Raw genomic sequence first — 10,960 nt, forward strand, 5'->3', positions numbered from 1 at the left:
GAGTCAACATAATTTGCTGGCACTAGGTGAAAGTAGACTACCACCTCCCTACAAACCTAATCAGGGTTAGCTCTTAAGGACCATGAAAAATGAATTCCTCTTGACAGATGGAATTTTGAGTATCCCAGTTAATTTTCCAGTTATCATGAAAACCATAGCCTGAGTCAAGAGTCTATGCTCATTTATGGTCACTAGCTAATGGAACTAGAAGGAGGAAGATTAGAGTCTTAGAAACAAGGAGTTTGAAAAGTAAAATACAAGTATAGATGTCTTTCTATGGATCCAGAATATGAGAATATTGTCCCAAATGAAAGTGCATCAAAAAGTCTTTACCATGGAGGAAGCTCTTAATAATCAAAGAGGCTGGCAGTTAGCCTCTATCTATGACCACACCATTGCTTTCTTAATAGGCTCATTAAAAAATGTCAATCTTGCAGGGATGGAGGCCATGCATGGACTCAACAACATCAATTTTTACTCCTGAAGGCTTGTCAACAGCAGGAACTTATCTTCAATCTTTTATGTGACATCTCCATTAGTTTTCTATTGCTGCATAAAAATTATCACCAAATTAGCCATTGATAACAAAACACATTTATTACTTCACAGTTTCTATGTGTCACAAGTCTGGACATGGCTTAGCTGAGTTCTTTGCACAGGTTCTCGGAAGGCTGTAATCAAGGTGCTGGCCATACTAGCATTCTTGTCTAGAGGCTTCATTAGGGGAGAATCCAATTCTAAGTTAATTCATAGTTTTTGGCTATATGATTGAAGGCCCTGACTTTTTGCTAGCTTTTGTCCGGAGGCTGCCCACAGCTCCTTGACATATGGTCTTTTAGAACATGGCCACTTACTTCATCAAACCCACAAGCCAAGCTGGCTTTATGCGCACACATCCTATGCTGTCACATATTCCTGTGCTTAGAAGGACTCATACTTGGTTTAAGGCTCCATTGTAGTTGTTTTGAAATTCTTAGTAATTTTTGAAAAAGGAGCCCCAGGTTTTGCTTTTGCAGTGGGTCCCACAAATTATATAGCTAGTCCAATCTGCAAGGAGAGTTTCTAGCTCCAGTCTGCTAAGATGGAGACTTTGGTAACAATCTAATCACAAGAATTACATCCATCATCTTTGCCATATAATGTAATCAAATGTAATCATAAGAGTGACATCACCTTTCCTAGTGTCTACTGGTTAGAAGCAAGTTACAGGTCCCTACCATACTCAAGGGAAGGGGATTATAGGAAGATATAAATACCAGGAGGTGAGAATTGCAAGGGCCACTCCTAGGTCTTTCTGCCACAGTACCATAAACTGGACTAGGACAAGTAGAGAGCAGGTACCTAGAAAAGATTTCAGTTGGATTTCTCTGCCTGCCATGCTTCTGTTTGCAGCACTATTTCTTGGAATTTTTGAGTGTCTTATTCACAGTCATTGTATCCCACACAGCATTGCCTCCAAGGAATTATTTTACAGTTTACAATTGTTCCCTTACCACCTGCTTTATAGATTGTCGAAATGTTGTACTGAAGACCAGCACCTATAGTGCCATGCAGAAAAGCAATATCTTGGGAGGTCAGGATATTGTCTTGCATAATGCATTATATGCTCTGAACTGATAATCAGTACATGGGCTGTTTTTCTCATAAACAGAATGTGTAGATTTGGGAAGCAATGACTATAAATGGTGACTCATAAAATTACACCAAATGCCTACTTACACATTTTTTGCATTGTGTCTTCAGAACACGAGTTTTTACTGGTTCAGAGATCTTAATGTCTAAGAGATATTACTTAATATCTAAAAGAGATTTCCCGTAACCACCAGGAGACACAAGCAAAGTTCAACTGTATTGACAGTGGCCGCTGCCAACTGACTGTTTTGAACAATTGATGCCACTGGACAAACCAGACCAAAAGGGAATTCAGGTGTTGGCAGTGGTGATTGATTCTATTCATGAAGAGCAATAGGCTTATTGCTACACAGTGAGAGCAAAGAAAAATATGGATAAAATCCTTCATTATTTATAGTATTTATAATTCTTATTTATTTTTCTTTTCAGATTTTATTGTCTGAGAGCACTAGTACATTACTGAAAAGCAGTGTCTATAATGGACATCTTGTATGACTCTACAGACAATATTTCTAGCGTTTTATCATTACATAAGATGTTTGTGGAAGGTTTAAAAAGATGACTGTTAGTTAAGCTCATTTCTTCTTTTTCTTTCTTTTTTTTAAAAAAAGAAAAAAAACTTCAATTTTTGTCTCAGGATCTATAAGCCCATTTTCTTCTATTCTTGGTACTCTTAAAAAAACTCATGAATGTATGTTGCATTTTTTCTAATGCATTTTTCATTAACTAAAATAATTATTTACTCGTTTAATTTATAAATGTGGTGAATCACATCAATTGATTCTCTGTGTTTCAGACATTTTGGAGTTTCTGAAATAAAACCTGCTTGATCCCCTCTATGTTCATCTCCTGTGCTGGATTTGATTCATTAATATTTTATTTAGGTTATTAAATCTGTATCTATAAATGACATTCACATAGCATTTTTCATTCTTGTATTATCCTTAGTTTCCATTTCAAAGTAAATTGGGTAGTATGTTAGTCAGGGTTCAGTTTAAGATAACAGATTCCATCCTGGAAAAAAAAAGGATTTATCCTGTAAGGTGCTAAATGGATTACTTACAGACATGTTTTGAGAACTGAAGAAAGAGACTTATTTGCATTTCCAGGAACTATGACTAAATCCATATAGCAGAACTGAGCCCCCAGGGAAGATACTGCCAGTGTTATAATCAAGAATTTGAAACATTGTGAAGCTGCCATCTCTTCCACCATCAGGAAGCCACTGAATCAGGAACTTATGCTGTCTCCAAATCAGGATACAGAAGCTGCTATAGTTGGCATTTCCAGAATCACATCACCTCTGCTAATCAGGAAGGTATCTGCAGTCAGGACACCGATGCCCAGCTGTGTCACCAGCCCCTGCAGCAAAATGGATGCCCTGCATCCTAAACCTCTTCCCATTTGATTCACTTCCAAATTAGTTTCAAATGGGTAAAGTTTGATAGCAGAACTCAAATCACATCTGGTATCTGAGCTAAAGAGATTCTGGGAAATACAATGTTTTATATGGCTTCTGTCTGCTTTGTGGAGCTGGAATAGATGTTGTATGAGCCAATTAGCATTGATGTCCGTAGGTGTCTCCGTGTCTCTCTCCCTCCCTCCCTCCCTCCCTCCTTCCCTCTCTCTCTCTCTCTCTTTCTTTCTTTCTCTTTCTTTCTTTCCTTCCTTTCCTTTCTTTCTTTCTCTTTCTTTCATTTTCTTTCTTTTTCTTTCCTTCCTGCCTTCCTTGTCTTTCTTTATTTTTCTCTCTCTCTTCTTTCTCTCTCTCTTCTTTCTCTCTCTCTCTTTCTTTCTTTCTTTTTTTCTCTTTCTTTCCTTCCTTCCTTCTCTTTTCTTTCCTTCTCTTTTCTTTCTCATTTACTACTTTATGATAAGGGATTATTGCAAAGGATGCAGATAAAGAGACCTGTAGGGTGAGGTATGCAGGAAGGGATCTGGAGCTTCCATGCTTTTCCTAGGTGCACCACCCTACAGGAACTTCCACATGTTCAGCTATCTGGAAGCTCTCTGAGCCCTGTCCTCTCGGGTGTTTATGGAAGCTTCATGACATCAGCATTTTTTTCCCGCAGGATATAGGGTGGGACCCTCTCGTGAGAGGAACATTAGAGTGAAAGGAGGGCAGGAGAAGGTCAGAGGCCTGCCCTGAGGCCTAACGTACTCCACATTGTAACAAAAGACTGTAACAAGGGCTATGTGAGTTATGAGCCAGGATGAACCATGAACAAAAATCAACATATATCGTAACACCACAACCACCCCTGGGATTTTGACTAGAGAACCTTTATATCTATCTATTATCTATCTATCTATCTATTATCATCTACAAACACAATAATTAATCCAGTCCATCATATTGTATGAATGTCCCCCCAAGTCGAGGCCATTCAGGTTTGCAAATTTCCTCTCAATCTTGTCAGGTTTCCAAAGCAAGAGTGACCTTAGTAAAGATACAGCTTCACCCTTTCAGGCATCTGGGATAACTGATCTAAGAGACAATATCCTCTTGCTCTGAGACTCTTGAATTGTTAATGTAATATTGAATTTTCCTCAATAACCCATATATTTATTTCTTTACTATATGCTACAATTGCTCCTTCTCTCCATTAATACCCATACTTTTTTACCTTTGGAAGGGACATTGGAATCACCACTGTGCTGGGGTCTATAGTGCAGGTAGCAATACAAAGTATAGCAAGCAGCTCCTCCTCACAGTTCACGTGCATTCAGACAGGGTATGTTACCTAGGTGCAGAATGAGTGAGCTATTTTTACCAGGCAATATAAGTTCCTTCACTGTTAGTCCCAGTTTTGGTAGATGGGGTGAAGGCACAACTCACCCACATCCTGCTCTTAGGAATCTTAGGAATTTTGACACACATGGTGCCCTTAGGAAGGTTTAAAAACATAGTTACAGTTTTTTGCTCAGAAATTATCCCTGCTGTTCCAGCACTTGCAGTCACAGTGGGGTCCTAGTGAGAGGTGAAGCTGGCTGGGCTTCTGGGTCGGGTGGGGACTTGGAGAGCTTTTCTGTCTAGCTAAAGGATCATAAATGCACCAATCAGCACTCTGTGTCTAGCTAAAGGTTTGTAAATGCACCAATCAGCATGCTGTAAAAACGGACCAATCAGTACTCTATAAAATGGACCAATCAGTGCTCTGTAAAATGGATCAATCAGCAGGATGTGGGTGGGGCCAAATAAGGGAATAAGAGCTGGCCACCAATGCCAGCAAGGGCAACCTACTGGAGTCACCCTCCCACTCTGTAGAAGGTTTGTTCTTTCTCTGTTCACAGTAAATCTTGCTGCTCCTCACTCTTTGGGTCCACACTACCTTTATGAGCTGTAACACTCACTGAGAAGGTCTGCGGCTTCACTTGACACCAGGAACCCACTGGGAGGAACAAACAACTCTCGACCTGCTACCTTTAAGAGCTGTTAACACTCCCAGTAAAGGTCTGCAGCTTCCTCCTTAAGTCAAGCGAGACCACGAACTCATCAGAGGGAAGCAACTCCAGACACATGTGAACATTTGAAAGAACAAACTCTGGACACACCATCTTTAAGAACTGTAACACTCCCTGAGAGAGTCCATGGTTTCATTCTTGAAGTCAGTGAGACCAAGAACCCACTGGAAGGAACCAATTCTGGACACACTAGGACCACTCTATCAGGTAGGGGAGAAAAATTAATTTTTTTTTTTTCTGAGGTGATTTGGGGAAGAAAGAAAAAATTATAGTCATTATATCAGTGTATGCCTCCCTTGGCAAGAACTGCATAGTCATACTAGCATTCTCCCCAGCCCTTCTTCCCCAGATCACCAAAAAAACAGAAAAAATCTAGCAGGCACATTCTAGTCCAACTGACTATGTGTGTGAGCAGACACTTGAAGGTGTGTAAGTCAGCTCTTCATGCTTTTATTTCCCCCGATTTAGACAACCAATATTTCCATTGTCTGCTCTACTTCTCTATCAAACTATTACTCTAAGGAGGATCTGTGCCTATTGTTGGACATTATAGGCTATACAATGTATTCCTTGGTCTTCAAAAATGATGGCTAGCCATCCATATCCACGCAATATATTATTATTATTTTTTTTTTATGGCACTTGGAGCATTTTCGTCTTCCATTGGATACGCAAAGCCCACTCCATAGCCAGTGTCTATTCCTGTCAAGACTCATTTGTAGTCCCCCAGGGCTACTAGCATCTGTCTCACTATCCAGCTATGTTCAGGGCCTTCCCACCAGAGAATCTGTCCCATAGTCATCAGCAGTCTTTGTCTCTCTTGCTGAGAAACAGAACAGTTCTTGCTGGCATTTTGTGCCTGAGAAGATGTAAAAGAAACATGTCTACATTCAGCCCATCTCTGCTCTGTGAAATACCCCCATATTCACTCATTTCAAGGACCCAGGTGGCCACTTCAAGGGAGTACATGGGTATATCTGCTTGTCGATTCCAGTCACTTTCTGAACCTGGAAGGGAGTTCTTCAGATGAGCATTGACTTGTTCTTCTTTAATGCACCCCTGAAATTCTCCATAGGACTGTGCTCCATATGTGCATCCATTTAATAGGCCAGATTTCCATGGCCCTCTTGCCTGAGTGTATGGCCAGACCATGGGTCACTGCCCATGATTCAGTAAACACCCAAACACAGGGGCTTTTACCATTGATCAATTCTTCCATCACTGTTAGAAAAACAGCATGCAATTCAGCCCACTGAGCAGACCTGTTTTTACCTTCTTGATCAAAGTAGCTGCCTTGCAAATAGGTGGTGTCCATTTACCCTGGAATTGCATCCACAAATCAAGCGGCTGTTGGTTAGTCAATTGAGAGCAGTTTATCCGGCACTGTAGAATCAAGCAGTTTCTCACACAATTCTAGAGTCAGTCTTAGGGGAAAGGAAACACCCTGCTCAAGAGCATTCCCTCCTTAGATTTCCCAGATAGCATGATCCTCTATAAACCACGTGCATTTTATTATGGAACTCTTCTGGGCACTGCCATCCCCATTAGACTATTTCTCTGACACCACCCAAGACAACATGGGTATCTCTGGTGTCATAGGGGTAGCTTCAGCTAACATTTCATAGCAAGCCCTCTCAAGTGGAAATTCTCTAGTCCAAAGTCCCAGTAGATTTTGCTGGGAGGTGCTCAGAGGCTTTTGCCAATAAGGCCTAGGGAATACTTCACAGAGTGTTATCAAGTGGAGAATTTATCCCTACTGGCACTCTAGCTTCTACTCTGTACTGCACAGACCTCGAAAATTTTGCTGGTTCTCATTTAGCATGTCCAATTAATACTGCTTGAAGGGCAGATTTACATGCCATCTGTTTTACAGTACCAGTTAGGGGAAACATCTAATCAGATACAATGTTCAAATATACTAACAGATATATTATATACAGAAGCCCATCAACTTTTACATTTTAAATTTTCTAGTTTCAGTAACTTCTCCATCCTCAGACTATTTTACCCTCTGGTGTGCAAAAAACTTTGTGCAAAAATCCCCAGCCAAGGATTAAGACAAAGAACCCTGGCCCTTTTGTCCATCTTTATCTTGATTAGTCTGCCCAATTACTGCCACAGGCAATTTTGCATCAGATTTTTCATTGTAACCTCTGCCTTCTAGCTTTTTTAATTTCTCCAAATTGGTTTGGGGCCTTTTAATATTGGGGGGCCAGAAGGGGTTCCCTTGGGAACCTTCGATAGTGTTGTATTAAGACCTTTCTCATAACCCCATCAATTTCCATCTTACTCATTCAATTTCTTAATAACGGTCTAAAGATTTCCACCCTGCTGGGAATAGTCCCATGACTCTCCCCTTTCTTTATCTTCTTTGTTTCACCCCATCAATGTTTTCTTTATTCACCTTATTTCTAAATAACCTTTTAAAAATTTCCATCTTCCTGGGATGAGTCCTTTGACTCTCCCTTTTTCCTTTCACCATTCTCTTATTAGTTAACCTATTTTTTTTTTCTTTTTTGAGACAGTCTCATTCTGTCACCCAGGCTAGAGTGCAGTGATGTGATCTCAGCTCACTGCAACCTCTGTCTCCCAAGTTCAAGGGATTCTTGTGCCTCAGCATCCTGAATAGCTGGGATTACAGGCATGTGCCACCATGGTCAGCTGATTTTGTGTGTGTGTGTTTTTTTTGGTAGAGATAGGGTTTTGCCATGTTGTCTAGGCTGGTCTAGAATTCCTGGCCTCAAGTGATCCACCTGTATCGCCTCCCAAAGTGCTGGGATTTATAGGTATGAGCCACTGTGCCTGGTCTAATTAACCTAATGTTTTTATTAGCATCTGTAAGACCCATGAGGGGAAGCTGAGACAGAAAATTTGATAAGTCTTCTAGAAATGTTGTTTGATTTACATGCCTTCTGTTTTATAGTACCAGGTAGGGTAAACATTCCCCAATCAGATACAATGTTCATCATTCCCATAATAAAACCAGGTAATGATTTTAAGGGGCCCTCTTCTGCAGGAGTAATGTCATGTGGGATGCCCAGGTGGAAGGGGCCCCTTTAATAACAACATTTACCATAACCTGCATGATGGGCATATTCGGTGGTTGAATATCCCTATCATCATAAAGCCAGTCCCATATGGCTTACATACAAAGCATACCAACTGCCTCATCTGGGGTGCTCCACTTGGCATTTATAGGTGGAGTTGGACAGTTCCCCTTTTCAGGGTAAACAGACCTTACAGTGGATTTTATCCAGTCCGCCAGCCTGGCTATTCGCTGAGGAATTACCTCCTGTGTACCTGAATTGTATACACCCATCTGCGATTGTTCAATGGTGAGTTGTGGGTCCTACAACCCAAACATGCTGTTCCACTCTGCAGTATTTAAAATCAAAGCTACTGCCCCTAAATTTGATACTCTCATAGTCCATTTGAGTAAAAGTTTCTCAGGAAGTTGATATCAATCTCCAAAACGGAACAATTCCTTCACATTATATCCTCTGGTTTCAACTGTTACCTGGTTTTGCCCTCCTTTCACATTGATTATGTTATTAGTAATCGTAGGTTTCAGGATGCTTTCTGTTGTCACTGCACAATTTTCTCTTTTGTGGGTGACTTTGAGCCTAGTGGCCTGTGCTTGGACAGACTTACATCTAAGCTTGGTCCAGCCTGGAGTCGTGAACCAGTACCTTCTTTTACTTTCATTATAACCAGGATAGATAACAATAACTAAGGGATTGAATATTTTGCTTTATTTCTTATTAGTTTGCATTTTCTTATGCATCCACTGAACCAGCTCCTGGTGAGTTGAATCCATCTCCAAATTCCACTGGTAATGTTCACCTTTAGTAACTGATCACAAAACAGCTACTGGCTTCATATGACAGGTGACCACATGGCCACTCAGGAATCAAAAGTTCCTCACCGCCCCCCCCAACTTTTATCCTTTCTCTTCCCAAACCACATGTTTCGATGAGTCAAAGACAATTCGAGCAAATTCCATTTTACTGATACCAATATGTGTAGGGAATACTCTCCTCAAACTGTGATTTTCCTCTACTCTCACACCACAGCAATCGCCAACACAGGAGACTTCTGTGACCAAATGCATGGGGGTTTCCTACATATCAAGCAGTGGACACCAGCTGGGTGTCCTCTAATTCAGCTCCGACACTCTTTACCCAGAAATAATGTCAGATCCCACAGGTTGAGGCCTCAGTCTCCAGGACTGCCTCCTACCCACCAGTCCCAAGTCCCGGTCTATGGAACTTCTGACTGACTGGCTTCAGGTTGGGGTTCCTATGACTCCCTCATTGGGTTTGATTAATTTGCTGAAGTAGCTCACAGAACTCAGGAAAACACTATGTTTACTAGTTTATTATAAAGGATATTGATGAAGAAAGGTATAGGGCAAGGTATGGGGGAAGGAAGATATGAGTCACCCTCCAGGAACCTCCATGTGTTCAGCTATCTAGGAGCTCACTCATCTTTCTATTACCTGAAGCAAATTGTATAAGATAGAAATTATCTAATTCTTGAAGGTTTTGTGAAGTATACCTGTACATTTTTGTCTGGGAGAATCTGTAAAACCTGCTAGTTATTTTATTTGTGAGAAAGGTGGTAAGAGAAGCCATATTTGTATTAACCTGTAAATGAATAAAATGTCTTTGGAAGTATTCTTGAATTAATGAAAACATTGGACTGCCTTTGAGAGAGATACTGGGCAGTTGGAGGAGAGATGGGAAAGAGTTTTTAGTATAATGACTTGGAGTAGTTTAAATTTAGACCCATGTGAATGTACCATCTTTTGAAATTAACAAAATAAAATATCTGAAAATGAAAAGGATGGACTAAAACTTACACTATTATTTTATGATTTAAAAGATTTCCTTATTTCTGCTTAGGCTTCCCCTTTCATTCCTAATATTGCTTTTTTCTTTTTCTTTTTCTTTTTTGATATAGAGTCTCTCTCTCTGTCACCCAGGCTGGAGTGCAGTGGTGCAATCTTGGCTCACTACAACCTCAGCCTCCCAGGTTCAAGCGATCCTCCTGCCTCAGCCTCCCTAGTAGCTGGGATTATAGGGGTGTGCCACCACACCTGGCTGATTTTTGTATTTTTAGTAGAGACAGGTATCACTTGACCTCAGGTGATCTGCCCACCTCAGCCTCCCAAAGTACTAGGATTACAGGCATGAACCACTGTGCTTGGGCCTAATATTGCTTTTGTGACTTCTTTCTTTTATCCTTTTTTGCCTTGATGGCAGACAGCTTATTTATTTTGTTAACCTTTTCTAACACTAGCTTTCAGATTCTCTATTCTTTTCTTCCTTTTTTAAAAATTTTTTATTTTTTTGAGACGGAGTTTCACTCCTGTTGCCCAGACTGGAGTACAATGTCATGATCTCGGCTCACTGCAACCCCCTCCTCCCTGGTTCAAGCGATTCTCCTGCCTCAGCCTCCTGAGTAGCTGGAATTACAGGCGCCCACCACCACACCTGGCTAATTTTTTTGTATTTTAGTAGAGATGGGGTTTCACCATGTTGGCCAGGCTGGTCTTGAACTCCTGGCCTCAGGTGATCCACCCACCTCAGCCTCCCAAAGTGCTGGGATTATAGGCATGAGCCACTGTGCCTGGCCCAGATTCTCTATTTTTTTCTGTTGCTTGTTTGCCATTTCTTCAGTTTCTGGGTGTAGCTTTATTATTTTCTCCCTGCTACTTTGTTGGGTTTTTTCTCTCTCTCATTTGTATACTTACTTAACAAATGTAGTTCTCCTTCCCTTACCTCATACTTCCCTTAAATGCAGTTAAGACTTTAAATTTCCTTGTATATCAGGAATTTCCTTGTATAACAGGCCACTGGTC

Source organism: Colobus angolensis, unplaced genomic scaffold (genome assembly GCF_000951035.1).
Source record: "Colobus angolensis palliatus isolate OR3802 unplaced genomic scaffold, Cang.pa_1.0 Scaffold70, whole genome shotgun sequence".
Taxonomy (NCBI): domain Eukaryota; kingdom Metazoa; phylum Chordata; class Mammalia; order Primates; family Cercopithecidae; genus Colobus; species Colobus angolensis.